This window comes from Pituophis catenifer, unplaced genomic scaffold (assembly GCF_029215685.1).
Source record: "Pituophis catenifer annectens isolate HBS135680 unplaced genomic scaffold, rPitCat1.0.hap2 SCAF_3, whole genome shotgun sequence".
In the NCBI taxonomy this organism is placed as follows: domain Eukaryota; kingdom Metazoa; phylum Chordata; class Lepidosauria; order Squamata; family Colubridae; genus Pituophis; species Pituophis catenifer.
Genome location: NW_027256883.1, coordinates 137,063,870 through 137,082,874, shown reverse-complemented (window position 1 = coordinate 137,082,874; position 19,005 = coordinate 137,063,870). Strand labels below are relative to the sequence as shown.

Here is a 19,005-nt window from a genome sequence, read left to right as displayed (position 1 = left end):
AATTTCAATAGAGTAAATTCACCCAGCCTTTTTTCTTGGCTTAAGATGTGCAGAGAGGAGCCATCTTCTTCATTCTATGAGGCATATTGTAAAAGTAGCATTATCTCCAAGTTATTTAAGACAAGCTGAGAAAGTCTGGGCATAAATCTCTCACTATTCAATTAACTATATAAGAAATTACATCTACGGTGTTAGAGTTGGACAAAGAGAAGCAATTGCCTGAAAATCATCATGAAATTAATCAGTAACCGGATCAAATATTAATGTTACCAAACATATTTTACAATACACCTATTCTTTTTCTTTGAAGGATAAAAGCATGAGCCATTTTTAATTGAAGCAATCAGATGTCAATTTGTTTTTTTTAATGTCAGCATAACCTGTTCCATAATTCTTTCTTATGAAGGTACAGGTTCTCATTTTAAGTTGCTGATTTCCCTGAAAGCTGAACTACTTGAGACTTGGAAGCATCTACATGTTTTGTGCTTGCCAATTACTCACAAAAGGTATTTATTGCAGTCATAAATCCGTAACACTAAGACATTGCAAAGTGCAAAATTTCTGCTTAGGAAATGAAAACATGAAAGCATACTTTTCTTTTTTCTTTTTTAAAATTATTTTTATTCAACATTTACATCTTTAAAATCGTAGTTACACTTTAACAGCTTTCCAATACCGGCATCTTTAGTAATATCCATTTTATCCTTTGGCCAATTATATACATACGCATTTTGTTTGTTATATACTTATTCATATAGTCACTACATAATATACATACTTACTACACATTAAATATGATCTTTTCATTATAGTATCTTCTCTTAACAATCATGATACATTGATTTTAGATTTCTTTTCCAGCCAATTATACCACCTACTCCATGTTTCATAGTAAATCATTTTCTCTCTCTCTCTTTGAGTTCCATCATTAATTTATCTGATTCTGCACACTCTAGCACCTTTTTTATAATCATCGTGTTTGAAGGAGCATATTGTTGTTTCCAGTTTTGGGCAAATGAAATTCTGGTGGCGGTAATTATGTGGAGCATGAAGTATTGAATATCTTTACTCATTTTCTCTTTTATAATCCCCAAAAGAAATAGTCCTGGTTTCATGTCAATTTTTTGTTCGGTCATTTCCTCCAACCACTTTTTGATTTTTAGCCAGTAATCTCCATCATAAATCTTTTTAATATTTTGTTTGGATCTGTAAGTAAGGCCACCAATCTATTTTGATTCCCTGTTCTAATAATTTTTGCTTAGATTTCAAATTCCCTTGTCCATCTAATAACTCTTTATAGGTTACCATTTTATTTAAGTCAATTAAATTGGGGTAGACCAAGGCTTCTATCATTGATACCCATCTGGGAATTTTTGTGTAAAAATTCCTTTTTATCTTCACCCAGATTTCTAACAAAGCTTCTCTCACCAGATGTCTCTGGAAGTATTTGTGGACTTTGTCCTTTCCCTCCCAGATAAAGGCATGCCAACCCCTCTGTAAATCGTGTCCCTCAATTGTTAATAATCTTCCATTTTTTAGATTTATCCACTCTTTGAGCCATGATATCCCTGCTGCCTGATAGTAGAGTTCCCAATCTGGGAGGCCAAAGCCACCCTTAGTTCTCAAATCTTGTAGAAGTTTTAGTTTAATTCTGGCCTTTTTCCCCAACCATATAAATTTAAGAATTATTTTCAGTTTTTCAAAACAAAACAAAACAAAACAAAAAAACCCTAATTTAATGGGTACTGTTTGAAATAAATATAAGATTTTTGGTAGGATATTCATCTTTATAGTAGCAATTCTTCCAATCAACGATATTTGTAGTTTCGCCCAACTCTCTAAATCTTTCTGAATTTGTTGCAATAATTTTAAATAATTATCTTCCTTTATGGATGACATTCTTGCTGTTAGCCAAATGCCCAGGTACTTTGCTTTTTTCACTACTTGAATTCCTAATTTCTCCTCTAATTTCTTGTTTTGACCCTGAGTAAGATTTTTGGTAATTATCTTCGTTTTATTTTTATTTATTTTTAAGCCAGCAACTATACCAAATTTCTCTATTTCCTGTAATAGCAATTCTCTCGTTTCCAGAGGATCCTCTATTTATTATAAAAGCCATATTGTCAGCAAAGGCTGACAATTATACTCCTCTTTTCTAATTTTTAACCCTTTTATTTCCTTATTCTCACTTACCTGAATCAATAAGACTTCTAATGAAAAAAATAAATAGGAGGGGAGATAGTGGACATCCTTGCCTGACCCCTTTATTTATACTGATTTTTTCTGTTAGGTCTCCATTTACCATAATTCTTGCTGTTTGATTTAAATATATTGCTTTAATCATTTCTATAAATTTCTCACCGAATTTCATCATAGTCAATTGAGTGATTAGGAACTGCCAATTTAGATTGTCGAACGCCTTCTGTGCATCCACCAATATTAATGCTAGTTGTTTTTTGTATTTTATTTGTCGTTTGGGTAAAAACCCATTTTGGTCCAAATGAATAATTTTGTTTAATATTATTTTAAGTCTTTCTGCCATTATTGTCACTAAGATTTTATAATCAGCGAAAGCATACTTTTCGATAGGCCAGAGTGACATAACACAGCTCCAGAAATGATCCAAGGGTAGTCAGATTTTTGTCCAAAATTCAGCCAAGTAATTCAAGAATTTTAAAACAGGATACAGGTAGGGTCACAGCACAGTGGGCTTACATGTGAAAGGCTGATTACCACAAAGTTCTAGTCAACCTGCAGTTTCTTTTATATAATCTAAAACTATCATTTATAAATAGTGAAAACATTGCAAAAACACTTTTTTTTATTGTTGTTATTAATATTAACAGTTACCAAAATAGTCATTGAACAACTAGAATTCTACTACAGGTAATCCCCTGGTAACGAGCGTTCCCTTAGCAAATGTTCAAAGTTATGCGATAAATGCCCCCTAGTATTTACGAACAAGTCCCAAAACTACGAATCTTGTACCACCATAGCAGTTGTTTGCCCTTATGAACAACCTCAATGCCTCAACAACATTTGTCCTGCACATTGCCGGCCAAAATAGAGGGGTGGATGCACCCCCGATGCTCCGTTCGGGCCTCTGGAAGCCTCGGCTGGCGCGTTGCAGGCTAAAATGGAGCTCCTGAGGGGCAGATCCACCTCTCTGACACTCTGTTCGGGCCTCCAGAGGCCTCGCCCGGAACGTTGCAAGCCGCCCCTCCGAACCTCCATTTCGGTCTGCAACATGCTGACTAAAACATGGGAGGGGTGAATCCGCCCCTTGGGTGCTCCATTTCAGTCTGAAACATGCTAGGCGAGGCCTGCACAGGCCTAAACAGAGCTGCAGAGGAGTGCACAGAGTTGAGAGGCTGGAGAGGAGACTGCTTGCTAGATCTTCACAAGGTAAATGACCCGGCGTGGCAAGTTGGCTGGGAGGGAAAGCAATTGTGGGGAGCATGAGGTATTTCAGTGGGTCGGAGAGGCCTTGGGTGGTCTTAGGCAGATGGCCTGTTCCATCACTAGGTCCCCCATGGCCTTCCCCACCCTGAAATACCTAAGGTGCCCTTAACGAGCCTTGTATTCGATTAGCAAATGTGTGGGTGAAAAGAGGGAGTGATCCTGTTCAAAGTACAAGATTCACCCCCCATGAATTCATGGGTTACGAATGGAATGGGCAAGCTCCATTTCATTTGTAACTCAAGGACTACCTGTAATATAATAAACGAAGGATTTTAAAAAATCTAATGCTTAATAATGTTGTCAAGAAAACTGCATAGAGGAATTCCAATAATCCCAAATAGGTGAGCTTTACCCAAGAGACTCTGTGTTCTTGCGTCTCATCCAAACCCTTTAAGTCATGGCTAATGTGAACTGGATATGATGACTTTCAGAACAGGAAATCTCAAACTGAAACAGAATATTTGAAGTAGCAGGAACTGATCCGCCCCTCCGAATCTCCATTTTGGCTGGCAAGGTTCAGGACAAATGTTGCAGAGCCTCTGCAGTTGTTCATAAGGGTGAAAAATTGCCGTGGTGCTGCAAGATTCATAGTTTCAGGAATAAACACTAGGGGGAGCTTATCACGTAACTTCGAACATTCACTAAGGGAATGCTCATAACCCGGGGATTAACTCAAGGCGGCAAACACACTTAATGCTCCTTCCTCCTTCTATTTTTCCCACAATAACCCTGTGAGGTGGGTTGGACTGAGAGAATGATTTATCAAAATTGGGTCATAAGTCACCCAGCCAACTTTTGTGTCTAAGGTGGGACTAGAACTCACAGTCTCCTGGTTTCTAGGCTGGCATCTTAGCCACTTCTACTTAATCATCACTTAAGGAAGTGATTGTCTTCTTCTGAGTTGATTTTTCCCCTTTTCAGCCTAGCCAGCAATCCTGGAATTTTCAAGTGATTCCCCCATCCAAGTATTAACCAGAGTTTGACATTGCTTAGCTTTTTCAAGATCATGTTCCTACCCATTGAAGGCAATACATTGTTATTAACTAGAAGCAGAAGTCAAAATACTCAAATCTATCCTTGTGCCACACACAAGAAGTCAGAGAGTAACGCAAAATTTCAGATAAAGTCACTAATTTTGTAAAATGACTCTATTGGCCCTATATATTCCTCTATAAAAGTAATGTTTAATTTAAAAAAAGTATGCATGTATTTTAATCAAATCCTTGAATTATATTTTACATAAATCATGTGGTTAAACATGAATGGATACAGATAATTCTGAAAATTCTGGAGTGAAAATTGCTGTTCCTCTTTATCTGTATGAAACAAAAGGAGAAAAATGTCTTATCTCATTAAATATAATTAATAATTATGAGATAATTACAGATAACAGTATCAGTAGCTTTCTTCTTTAATTGCACTGTGAAACATCTGACATATTAACATATTTTCCTGTTTCTGTTACACTCTATCAAATTTCTGACACACTTGAGCTAACATAACTAATTTTTTCTGTTTGGTTCCATATTCCTACAGGATCAATTTTTTGAAAGATAAAAATCATCTGCTTTATTAGGAAACTGACTTTTAATTAATTTTTAAAAAGTCTAGCTTCTATTTATTGGACCAATTAATCTATTACAACTGAATTTTGTCTTCTGTGAAAATAACATTATGTTTTTCTTTTAGTAAACAAACTTTATTATAGCCAAAGACCAACATAAAGTAATAGAACATAAAATGAGTATAGAAATATAAGACTATAATATGAAAAACAAGTACACAGGAGCCATCATAGAGAATTCAGGACATATAAAAATAACATTAAAATATAGTTAAAATGTGTATCTTTACAAAAACAAATATATATGTATATCCATATATATACTTTGTAAATAGATATACTGTATGTATACTGTTTATGTGTGTGAATAATGAATATATATGAGTAGTACATCACGCAAGTAAATAGAAATAGAAATAAAATATAACAATATAATGCAGTTAAAATTTATATCTTTACAAACATTTTTGCATGTATAAAATATCTATACATAGGAAAAGTATGAATGTGAAAAGAGACTCCCAAAGATGAAGAAACAGACAAAGTCAAATTGGACATAAGAGCAAATTGTGGAAACTGGCATGGAGAGAATAGAAGTCAAAGCCAAAAAAAGATAAAAATTGCAGGAACTTAGGAAGCCTTTCAGTGACCTCTTGGAAGAGACATAAAGCAGTATTATAATGACCTCTGTAAAGACATTGAAGACGTGAACAGACATGGAAAAACAAGGAAAGTCTTCCAAAACATCTCTCAACTCAGAAGGAGATTCTAACTTCAAATTGGTATGCTACCAGCTATAGGATAACCAGGAGCAAGATGGACAAATTCAGTTACAATGCCAATGGTGCACTATTAAAAGACTTGAAAGACCAGGTTAAAGACAGATCATTACGTAGAACAGCAGTCTTCAAACTTTGCAGCTTGCCAACCTGGCTGGGGAGTGAAGGGAACCTCATCATGTGGGTGGTGGGCTAGTTCACAGCTTGACTCGCACAAGCTGTGAGCTGGTGCACACGCACATGCCACTTGTATGAGTCAAGCTGCACACGTGTGCCTCTCATGTAGCTGGGTTCTGAATAGGGCACAGCCCGATAGTGTGCCACGCCCCAGGGGACCACTAATGCAGAAAAATGCAACTGCTAAGAGTCGATACTGGCTTGCTAGCATTCAATCAATCAATCAATCAATCAATCAATCAATCACAATTCAGGTTAAAAAGCTTCAGAAAATCATAACCCATTAAGTTTGGATCAGATCCAATGCCTTTAAGTAAGTGGGGGCATTCTTGCATTAAAGCAAGCAAGTTTGGTTCTTATATTAAAAGTGACTTCCGAATGTTCTTGTAATAAATTATGCCAGTTGCTGCAGGTTTGCAAAAGTTGCCTAGGTGGATAACTCGATCAAGATCCAAGTACTCAAATACTACAAAGTTCTTATATATTTAACTAAAATAAAATTGTTCTTAATAGAAATAAAAAAGATAGATTTTTCCTTGTTATATCCTCTTTAGTAATGTGTATATTTTTCCATCATATGAGATGAGGTCATTTTAGATTTTGGATTGAATAGCAACTTATGAATAAATCTGAGCCATCTTTCTATGTTTATGGGCTGTTAGTTCTTCTATCTTATCTTCATGTCAAATTATTCCAAAACTAGAAGCTTTTAATGCATCTATGAGCTCTATACATCCTTTAGTTAGTTTCAAGAAGCAGGACTTTGCCGTAGTTGACATTCTAATAATTTAACTCAAATTTGGAAGCAGCAACCACTTAACTCAGTAATTCCCCACAAGATTTTATAGAGTTCACTTCCTTTTTCCACAGTTTCTTAATTTCTCTTGCTTAAGTAGAACCTCTTATCTCTCCAGTCATTGCTTTTAATAATGTTTTCCATATCATGGGTACTCTCAAGACTTTAAGAACTAAGCAGAGTAGAATGCTCTGTTATGACCACATGCATTTTCTTCTTACTGCACCATATCATAATAATTGCTTTCTTCCATTTTTAAAGCATCTGTTAATATTTTGATTATATTTGCAGTGATTAGTTTTATTTCTTTGAATTACAGGAAGTCCTTGACTTACAACCAGAATTGAGTCTAGAATTCTGATCAAAAGTTGTGGCCACGTGACCATACCCAAGTTTACGACTTTTTGGCCGTGGACATTACATGAATGTAGCAGCCATTAATCTAATACAGTGATCATTAAGTAAACCCATTATCCCTCAGGGGATTTTGTGTTAATAATGAACTTTATATGTTAGCAATGTATTTTATATGTTATTACTGTACTTGCTCATATGCAATCCATCCTAAGATGAAAACATAAGAAATCAATGAAGTTTGTTTATTTATTTATTTATTTATTTATTTATTTATTTATTTCATGTATTTATATGCCGCCATTCTCCCGAAGGACTCAGGGCGGCGAACACAAGTTAAGAAACAAGTACAATAAAATCCCATTTTAAACCAAATAATTAATTAATAGTAAATAATAAAACCCAGAATCAGAGTCAGCCTGATTGTTTGAACAACCAAGTCTTCAGGTCCCAACGGAAGGAACAGAGATCAGGAGCCGTCCGGAGCTCAGAAGGTAATTCATTCCAGAGGGTGAGAGCACCCACAGAGAATGCCCTACCCCTGGGCACAGCAAGACAACATTGGCTTGCCGTCGGAACCCTGAGGAGAGCGGCCCTATGTGAGCGAACAGGACGGTGAGAGGCAGGCAGGAGAAGGTCCTGCAAATATCCCGGACCTAAGTCATGTAGGGCCTTATAGGTGAGAACTAGCACCTTGAAGTGGACCCGGAGAACCACTGGTAACCAGTGCAGCTCACGCAGGAGGGGTGTTATATGGGAGTAACAAGGGGCTCCCATAACAACCCGTGCGGCTGCATTCTGGATCAGCTGGATTCTCCGGGTGCATCTCAGGGGCAGGCCCATGTAGAGGGAATTGCAGTAATCCAAGCGGGAAGTAACCAGGGCATGAGTGACTGTGCGAAGGTCATCTCGGTCCAGGAAAGGGCGCAACTGGCGCACCAGGCGAACCTGTGCGAAGGCCCCCCTGGTCACGGCCATTAGATGGTCTTCTAGGGACAGCCAAGCATCCAGGAGGACACCCAAGTTGCAAGTCCTATCAATGGGGGCAAGTTTTTCCCCATCTATCAAAAGTGATGGGGCCTCTGAAACCTGAGATGCCGGCATCCACAGCCACTCAGTCTTGAAGAGATTGAGTTTGAGTCTGTTTCTGCCCATCCAGGCCTGTACCACCTCCAGGCAACGGGACATCACAGAAAGGGCATCTCTGGGGTAGTCTGGGATGGAGATGTATAATTGGGTATCATCAGCATATTGATGATATCTCACCCCAAAGCCACGAATGATCTCACCCAGTAGCTTCATATAGATGTTAAAGAGTAGGGGGGAGAGAACCGACCCCCTAAGTTAATATGTCTGTATCATTTCTGTTGTTGCTTTTTTTTATAATTTGTGTAATTTTACAAATAAAGTAAAAACTAAGTCAAGGTTGGCAGACATGCTATACGTATTTTATGTTTTATATTCCTATTTGTAACACCAGATAGAATGGCTTATTCTAAGACATTTTGCAGTTAGAAAAAGCAGCTTGATTATCTAGATTTTTTTTCCCCTCACCTTCCTTGTTTCTGATCATTCTGTTCCTATTATATTCATATTCTCTGATGCATAGCACAACTTCTGTCTGAAAAACCAGACAATTCACGAAAAAGAAAATAAAGAGTTTCGGCACTGTAATGAGCTATCAAATTTGAATGGATGTATGGTTTAAATTATTCATCAGTAAATGTGTTGCATTTTGCTTTGCAGACTTATTTTATAGTCTGAATGTGGCCCTCTTGTACAGAAACTATTACTTATTCTATTATGCAAAGCTTTCATTTTGGCAATATTCCCTGAAAAAGATTGAGTACTGCGCCCTCTAAATATAATACTTAAGCAGCAGCAGCTAAAAGCATATTATCTTAGCAAAACTTACAAAGTAGAAAATACATTGTTTCAGGGACATGAAAAATTAAGATATATCCCAGGTATACAAAGTTATTCATGATATATTTCCATATAAAACATTTTCTCTGATAGAAATGAAGCTAAATGAACTGCTTCATCTACTAACATGGCAATGGGCTATTTAATTGGTTTAAAAAACATATACTGGTAATTGTTCTGTGTTCTGGGGAAGGGTTGGCAACCTGAACATAGAATGAAGTTTCATCTTCAATTGGCATATTGTATATATATGCATATATCTGTGCATATCTAAACAAAAAATATAAACAGTGAAATTCAAAGCTCATGAAATGTAAACAGGAGCAATATGTTTATGATATTTCTGTACTGTTTGTAAATATAAATGGCCTAAATCAATATTAAAATCCCCAATTCTACAAATTCTGCTGTAATATCCTTAAAATCTATGTTTTAGAAATGTATATATCAGAAATTGTTTGGACAGAATACTATACATTTTCAGCTAAGTAGTATGTGAATTTTTTTTAAAGAAATGTAAAATGTATCTGGCAAGCAGTTTAAATACAAGAAATCTAAGATTTTCCTGAAATCTAAATATTTATTTCTAGTATTTATTTATAAACATAATATTTTTTTTACAATGATTCTAATCTCCATGACAAATATATTTTTCATCATTCAGTAGTCTTCATCTTCAAAGAGGTTTGGCAAATGAACCAAATTTAATTTGCAAAATGCATAGAGCTATTAAAAATGTAATTTCCTGTTTGGTCAAAATAACTGTAATAGTGTAAATGGAAATGATTAACAATAACTGTCAGAGACTATATTTTATATTCTTTTTTCATATAAAAAGCTGCAGGAAACACATGCCTTTCATACTAGTCTGTTTCAGGATAAGCTAGGTCAAGCAAAGTGCAAGAAAAAGAGTAATTCACAAAAGAATAAGTATGAAGTAAGTTAAAAGAAAATATAACTAAATCTGGTTTACACCAACTCAACTTATTGTATCTTTCTGTACCTTTCTCTCCTTATAAACACCCCTGATTCTACCATATCTCTATATAAAATCATACACTGTCTTTTGCTCTTTAAATGTCTTACATGTCTCTTTTTCAGAATCTATTCAAATCAATTCTACCCAAAAATTCTCATTTTTATTTTCTTCTCAAGACATTCTTTCTGACTTTATATGTTCCTTTTGCAATTAAGTTTTAATTTAATTTTTCTCTATATATAACCAATCCTTCTCAAGGTTTTTCTTTCAGGCTTTCATCTACATTCATTTATCAACCATTCCTTCTTTTCTGCTTTACTTCACATAATACTTAAATAATCCATTCTGACTGAATTCAACTTTAAATTTCTCTTGGAAGTGGATGCATTTTTGCCAGCCACTCTCTAACTAAGAGGCATATATAATATACTGAAAGATAGTCGGGATATTTACTAGTTCAAGACCTTGATTTCAGTGAAACTTACTTCTGCATTATATTTTTGTAAACTTGGGATAAGGTAGAAAGCTTCCTTAAACTCTTACCATGTATGACTACAGAACTTTGTTTTATTTATTTGAAAAATGTATATGGCTATCTGTATTATACAAAACAATCCCAGGCAGCTAACAAACCCAGAAATAATAAAAGCACAAGATCCCAGCACAGTGCTATAACAGCATCCCCTCAAAAAAACATTTTCACACTCAGAATGCTGGCCCCTCTCCCATCTTGGCTCTTGAAGGAAGAGTCAGTCTCAACAGTCTTCTGTGAGACAGGGAACATAAAGTGCATCTGTAACTCAGGGTAAAGATTCTTCCCTTGGTAGACACAGCTATGGAAAAGATTAACTTCCTAGGTAATGCTAGATGACAATATGTACCGATAGTAGAAAAGACCTGGAATAAGTCTACTCTGTCTGACTTGGTGGCTTGGACAGGTAATCTTGCAGAAAGATGGTTACCCAAATAATGTGGCTTTATATCATGCAATTAGAATTATTGGAATTCTACATATATAATTAAAGGTAAAGGTAAAGGTTCCCCTCGCACTTATGTGCTAGTTGTTTCCGACTCTAAGGGGCGATGCTCATCTCCGTTTCAAAGCCAAAGAGCCAACATTGTCCAAAGATGTCTCCGTGGTCATGTGGCCAGCATGACTAAATGCCAAAGGTGCACAGAATGCTGTTACCTTCCCACCAAAGGTAGTCCCTATTTTTGTACTTGCATTTTTCATGTGCTTCCGAACTGCTAGGTTGACAAAAGCTGGGACAAGTAACGGGAGCTCACCCCGTTACGCGACACTAGGGATTCGAACCACTGAACTGCTGACCGTTCGATCGACAAGCTCAACGTCTTAGCCACTGAGCCACCACGTCCTTCACATATATAATTATGTAGCACAATATAGCTGCTAGATAACTGAATTAAATACTACTGAACATTGAATTAAATAATATTGTTTTGTAATTGTATTAAAAGACAAACTTTCTCTAAATTTATTTAGGCCTTTTTGACTATTTGTTTCTGGCCTGATTTTCTGCCATATCCCTAACATCCTCAAAAAGATAACAGCCCAGATGAGTTTAATCAGTATATAAACACCCATTTGGTGGAAATTCTATAACTACATTAAGAAGGGAAAAAACTTCTGCAGCTCATAAATCTCCCAGGACCAGAGAATTTTCCCACTTTTTAAAGGATGTCCTGCAAATAAAAAACTAAATATCATAAAAAGCAAGTTAAGGCAAAATTTATTTTCCTTTGGGTCTAGGGATTACAAATCTTGTCACTTAATTTCGTTGCTTAGGTATTGTAGATGAAGATAAAGATATTATTTTTTTACTTTGCCCTGGCTGAGCTGTTGAAAACAAGCAGCATAAACTGAATTATCTAAATCCAAGACATTAGTCTTAATAATGCTGAGGAAACTTCTAGAATTTTAAATATATATTATATCATTGAAGGAAAAAAATAGGTAAAAAAAAACTTACGTCACAGAAAATAACAGGTTTCTAGAATTTCTTATTTGAGAAAGGTTCTTATAATTCCCAAAATTTCAAAAGTGTTAACAATCCTCATCTTAGTCTTTGAGGATAGAATCTAAATTGAAAAATCTATACATATATTTATCAGTGAGGAAGATGTCAATATACACATATTAAAATATAGATCAATCTTGGCATAAAACAACAGAAGGAAAGCCTCTCTAATGTGAAATGACTGGATTGAGTTGGTGTGAGGCACAAAAAAATTATCGGAAAACTTCATTTTATTCATTTTTACTCATAAACCTAAACTTATTATTGACTGTCCTTGAACTTTAAAACTAAGCAGTTATCTGTCAAAACATTGATTGAGCTGTCAATTGATTGATTACATGCCACCAAGTCAGTCTCAGCCTTTAGTGACTACATAGATAGATTCAGTGGTGGAATTCAGCCATTTTGCACCCATTCGGGAGAACTGGTTGTTAACTTTCTAAGCAGCTCGGAGAACCGGTTGTTGGAAGAAATCTCATTTTGTTTTCTTCCACTTTACAGGGCTAATCCTGTAAGGAAGGCAGGAAGGAAACATTCTGGTGTTGTTTCTAGCCTAATCTTTATTGCCCTGCTTACAGAAACTGCCTCCCTGGTTAACTATTATTACATTGTAACAGCTAAGGTGAAGCACCCATCGACATGAGCGACATTGAGTTGGCCACGCCCACATGGTCACATGACCACCGAGCCTCGCCTACCCAGCTGGTTATTAGGGCAGAGAACCGGTTGTTAAATTATTTAAATCCTACCACTGGATAGATTGATAGAAGATAATGTGACCCTAACTAGGTCCTTCAGGTCTTCCAAAATTTCTTCCACCATTTTTAGCATTAGTGCCTTCTCCAGAAAACTAGCTCTTCACATAATGTGCCCAAGTAGGATAATTTGAGCCTGGTTATTTGTTCCTTGAAAGATAACTCTGAGCTGATTTGTTCAATAATTCTTTGTCTTCTTGGCAGCTCATGACATTTTCAGGAACTTTCTCCAATATCAAAGTTCCAAAGCTTCAATACACTTCCTACTTTCCTCCTTCAAAGTTACTTTTGCTTCTATAAATTATCACAGAGAGTACCGTTGATTGCACTATTCTGATCTTTGTAGATATAGACACATCACAGTTTTTGAACATCTTTTCCAAGCCCTCATGGCTACTCTACAAGGAGTTAGTCTGTGGCATATTTCTTGACTGCTTATTTACTGTTGATGGTTGCTCCTAAAAAACAGAAGCTTTCCCCACTTTCATACCATCATTGCCAATTCTAAGGTTGGTTGTTCTATCTGATGTCATTAGCACGATCTTTTTTACCTCTCTCTTCTATTCTGTCTGAAATTCTTATTGAATTCCTTCCTGTCTCTTTTTGTCTTTGGTTTCCCTTCCTGGCAATTTCCACAGTTTGCTCCAATAACTGGTTTCTTTCTACCATTTCTTCATCTTTGGTACTCTCTTTTCATCCTTAATGACTTCTTTAAGTTCATTACACAGTTGCTCTGGTTCTCTATCAATAAGGCTCAGGGCTTTAAAGCAATTCCTGATGTTCTCTTTGAAAATATGTATATCTTCAAGATTACATCATGGAAACTGTTTGCCTTTCTTCTTCTTTAGCTTAATGTAGAATTTGCTTAAATGCAGAAATGGTTAAGTAATTCTCTTGCTTCATTTTGGTGTCCTAAGCCATGCAATCCAATTACATCTTCCTTTTTTAATATTTCTAATGTTGGCACTCCAGCCTCTAATAACAAGCAACACATCTTATTTGCATGTTTTGTCGATTTCAAATTGAACTTGATGATAAAACTCATTAATTTTTTCTTCTGCATCAATGGTTGGACAATAAACTTGAATGATCATTATATTAAAGGATGTCCACAAAGTCCAATTATGTAGTTTGGTCATTGATTGCATTGTAGTCAGGTACTGTTCTTCCTATACCCATTGTAACTACAAAAGCAACATTGTTCCTTCCTTCTTTTGTTTTCAAAAGAGGGTATATTCTGACTTAACTTGTTTAATATCAGTCCATTTCAATTCACTGATGCCTAAAATGTTAATTTACAGATGTTTCATTTCATTTTTCACTGTGCTGAGTTTTCCCATGCTCATGCCTCCTATGTTCCATGTTCCTACTGTAATTCTGCCTTTGCATCTTCAGATTTTCTTTGCCTGTATGGCGAAATCAGCCACTAGATGTCCTGAAGGCTTTAATCTAACTATGTCATAAGCACTATTAGTACTTTGAAAGATCCTTAGCTGTTCCTCAGAACTGCTGTATATTGAGTACCATCTGACCTAAAGGGCCCCTTATCCAGGCCCTGTGCATGGCCCTTACTCATCTTCTTCACTGTCAGTAATTGAAGCTACATATTCAGATCTTGTCCAGAACATGGTACAAGATCGGGGAAGCTGAAGGAACTAAAGTAGTTCAGAATCTGTCTCTCTAAAAGCTTACTTCCAAATAGTGTCTCACAAACAGGATAAACAACTGACCTAGTCAATAAACATTTGACAGTATCTATAAGCTTCTACTGTGTAACCTTCACTTAGATAAAAACAGACAAACATTGTTCCTGTCTAGGAGAAGAGATTGATTTTGCTTTTGAAGGCAGAAAGCTAACAAAGAATAACAACAATTATATTTTGTTCTAAATTATTGGAAACAACAATAAACAAATTAGAAAACAAGGAAAATCATTCTTAAGACTAGCTTCTGTTTTGATCTTCAAAATGGAATGAAATCAGCCTGCTTGCTCTATTTAGCATTAAGAGATTCCAATATAGTTTCACCCAAGAAGAAACTATTATTGCAGCGAAAGAAATAACATACTGTTTATATTTTAAACCCATAGGATTGTAGGAGATAAATTTAATACCATAATAAGACATACCGTGTTTCCTCGAAAATAAGACCCTGTGTTATATTTTTTTGAACCCCGAAATAAGCGCTTGGCCTTATTTTTGGGGAGGTCTTATTATTTTGGGGTGCATGGAAGAAACCAGATGAAATGGCAGGGACTGGCTGCTCATATGTTTAAATATTTTCGGGGACGGCTTATTTTCAGGGGAAGCTTATCCCAGTTGGGTTTATTATCAGAGGATGTCTTATTTAGGGGAAACAGGGTAATAATATGTCCTTTCCCCTTATTTTCTAACAGCAACCTGAGAAAAGAGAGCCACTCTCTATTGTAGCACACCAAGCTAAGCATATGTATGTAATATTTTAGCAGTCTTAGAGAAATTTCGATTTAAATGCTTTAAATAGGGCAATCAGGAAGAGCTGCCTTGGAGAATTTGCAAACTGTTTGAAAGCTACTCTGGGTGCCATCGACACTGAGCAAACCTTTCTAGCTTGCTATAGTTCTTTGGCAGCTCTAAGATTGATTGTGGTTCTGATAGTAATATTAATCTCCTGATAGTTTTAAATCTTTTTTTTTTCTTTTGTCTTGGAAGCTATTTGTGAAAAATCTATTCCAGTTCACTCTAAGAACAGATATTTGATCCTCCTCTGTAAAGTGGTCAAGGGAAAAAAAATCCATTTTCTCTTGGAGAGACTGGGAATTCCAACTGTATTTTACAGTTTCAGAACATCCATTATTGCAAACCATGCAGACTAGGTTACTCTGAGTAATGACAAGAAATCTTTAAATAAGTATACTGCAAGTTGCTCTCCCTTTTATGATTCAAAACCCTGATTTCACCAGGAAGGCATTAAATCTTCCCCCATCAAAATGCCATACAAAACAAAAAGCAGTACTGTATGAACAACTGATAGCAACAAAATAGAAAAATGGATTTAATAAAGCAAGGAAGCAATTAGTTTCAGCTGCCAAATGATTCCATCTTCTTCTTTCCCTTTTAGAGACTAAACCATGTCTAGAAAGCCATGTGCCAGCAGTAATGTGAGAGAGGTACATATAAATTTTATGTGCGTAGGAAAAACTTTGCTTGCGTAATAAAGAGTCTGCGGCTCCAACCGGTTTCAGGGGAGGTTTAACTGGTCAGCCTGATGAAACTTATTAAGATATCCAGAACAGCAACTAACCCTCTTGTGGGTTAAAAAAAAAAAAAGCTATATTGTGAGGTGGGCTACAATTCTGGCTTTATGTGCACAAGTTTATCTTGAGTTTTAAAATCCTGAGTACTAATAATAATTTTTATTTTTAATAAGGGTAACTCAGATCACCCTATGATGTACACTCAATTAGGCTACTAAATACAATCAATAATAACTTTAGTGGACATCTCTATTTAAAGCAGTGAGACTGGTGGACTTAGTAAATATACTGACAGAGGAACAAGTCAACTTTAGTATAATTAACCAGCTCCCAGTATAATTAACTGATGATGAAGAAATACCATATTTTCCAGCGTATAAGACGACTGGGCGTATAAGATGACCCCCGAATTTTCCTGTTAAAATATAGGGTTTGGGCTATACTCGCCGTATAAGACTACCCCTCTTCCAACGCACACCAAATAAAAATTAAAAAACATCAACTGGCTCACCCACAATGTAAAAGCAGCTGTGCTAGACCCAAAATGGCCCCTGCAACAAGCAGGAACCTCACACAGCCACAAAAAGCCCCAAAAAACAACTTTTACACTTTACACACACACACCACAACACAACACAACTGGCTCACCCACAATGTAAAAGCAGCTGTGCTAGACCCAAAATGGCCCCTGCAACAAGCAGAAACCTCACACAGCCACAAAAAGCCCAAAAACCCAACTTTCACACTTTACACACACAAAATTCCACATACAGCTTTGTGAGATTTTGTGTGTTTGTGTAGTTAGAGTGAAACACTACCAAAACACACTAAATCTCAGAAAGCTGCACAAATATTATTTTATTTTATTTTTATTTTTATATGAAAGCTAAATTTAAAACTTTCTAAACTTTAAATGGCTAGGTCTAAAAAAGAACAACTAAAAAAAACCCCAATTAACTATTTTTTTTAAAGATCCCAAAGGGGAAAAAAACTTACCAAATAGAACAGGGGTCTCCAACCTTGGCAACTTTAAGACTTGTAAACTTCAACTCCCAGAATTCCTCAGCCAGCTTTGTTTTGCTGGCTGAGGAATTCTGGGAGTTGAAGTCCACAACTCCCTGCCTGCTTGATTGCAGGCAGGGAGTTGCTTGCTGATGGAATGGATTCAGGCAAGCGAAGCAAGGCAAGCATTGCGACTAGCAGCAAAGGTAAACAAGCTGGATGGGGAAAACTTTTTTCCTTCTCCATGGCTCTGGCAATCCCAGCTGAGTTGCCTGATTAGCAGATCGTCAGAGCTTGGATTGCCAGAGCCATGTGAAAGGAGAAAAGTTTTTTCCTTCTCCATGGCTCTGGCGATCCCAGCTGAGTTGCCTGATTAGCAGATCGTCAGAGCTTGGATCGTCAGAGCCATTTAAGGCTCGTCAGAGCCTTTCGGGTTGGTCTGCCTGATTACAGGAGAACGACACCCGGCGTATAAGACGACCCCCGACTTTTGAGAAGATTTTCATGTGTTAAAAAGTTGTCTTATACGCTGGAAAATACGGTAGTTCAAAAAGCTAAACTCAGGTCTATATGCTGGTTTGGCTGTTTGTTTGTTTGTTTTTGTTTGTTTGTTTCCTCAGATACAAAATGTGGAATAAACTTAACAATTGATTGCCACTTATTCACTCTTGTTTACACACAAGTCATTTGTCATTAAACATGCCCTACATAAAATGGGTTAAACAACAATATATCCTTAGTCTACCTCTATATAAATTTTATATTAACTTGATGGTTGAATGTTTAACCAAAAATGAAACTTCACCTAAAATTGTACACTGGGCACACAATCTTGCAAGGACTGTTAGATGACACAATAATTCTTTCTTAGCTAATGACAGGGGTAAAAAGGCATAACACATAGATAGTCCTCAATTTATAATCCCAATTGAGCTCAACATTTATGTTGCTAAGCAAGACAGTTGTTAAGTGGGTTTTGTCCCATTTTATAACCTTTTTTGCCACAGTTGTTAAGTGACTCATTGCAGTTGTTAAGTTAGTAACCTGGTTGTTAAGTGAATCTGGCTTCCCTGTTGACTTTGCTTGTCAGAAGGTTGCAAAAGGTGATCACATGATCTTGGGACACTGCAACTGTCATAAATACATGCCAGTTGCCAAGCATCTGAATTTTGATCAGATGAGCATGGTTAAGTACTACCTGTACTCTAATTCTTTATATAGAGAATAATGTGGAGCTTTTAATGTTCTCTAAAAGATTAAGGAAGATTAAACTTTAAATAATTGATTAATTTTCTTCACTAGGTACATATAAAGCTTTATCAGCTATGTTGATCTGATGTCCCAAATAGAATTATAGTTTCATGTTATTAAAGCAGAAACTGGTACAGATTAACAGTCTGGCAGTTTTGTTTGCAGATTATGCATAATTAATAATCACATATTAAAACTTCATGCGTACAAGGCCTTTTAATGACAGTTTTACTGTGAATTATGAGCGCCAGTCAGTTTTTTCCTCATATTTTAATTTGTTGCAAAGTTTTATCTGTCTGACTATACTTAACAAGGCAACAAATGGAACTTAATTGGTGGCAGTGTCTGCATATAGTTAAGAAAATATTGGACCAATTTTGTTCCTGCTTGGACTGTAATTGCTTGAAAATACAATATCGTGCTTTTTGATACATAAAGTTCCTGTATTAACATTATCAATTGGTTATTTTACAGTGCTTTGCAAAAAGTATTTTTTAAAGAACCTGAATATTTCTTTTTCTTGATTCGATTCTCATATTTGTTCTAGAAAACTTGTGGGATACAATTTAACACACTTTTTACAGAAATAGCCTCTTTCCACCAAAGGGTGTCTGTAAAGGAAAAACAAAGCAAAACCATGGAAGCTCCCTAGGCTTCTGTTTTGGTAATGCAGTTTTCCAAAAAGG

General features: G+C 36.1%; 1 long non-coding RNA gene across 1 annotated transcript in view; it reads right to left on the bottom strand.

Annotated features, from left to right (window-relative positions):
- LOC139313929 (uncharacterized) overlaps nt 1-19,005 on the bottom strand; it is a 75,074-nt gene that overhangs the window by 963 nt on the left and 55,106 nt on the right. The window lies entirely within an intron of this gene.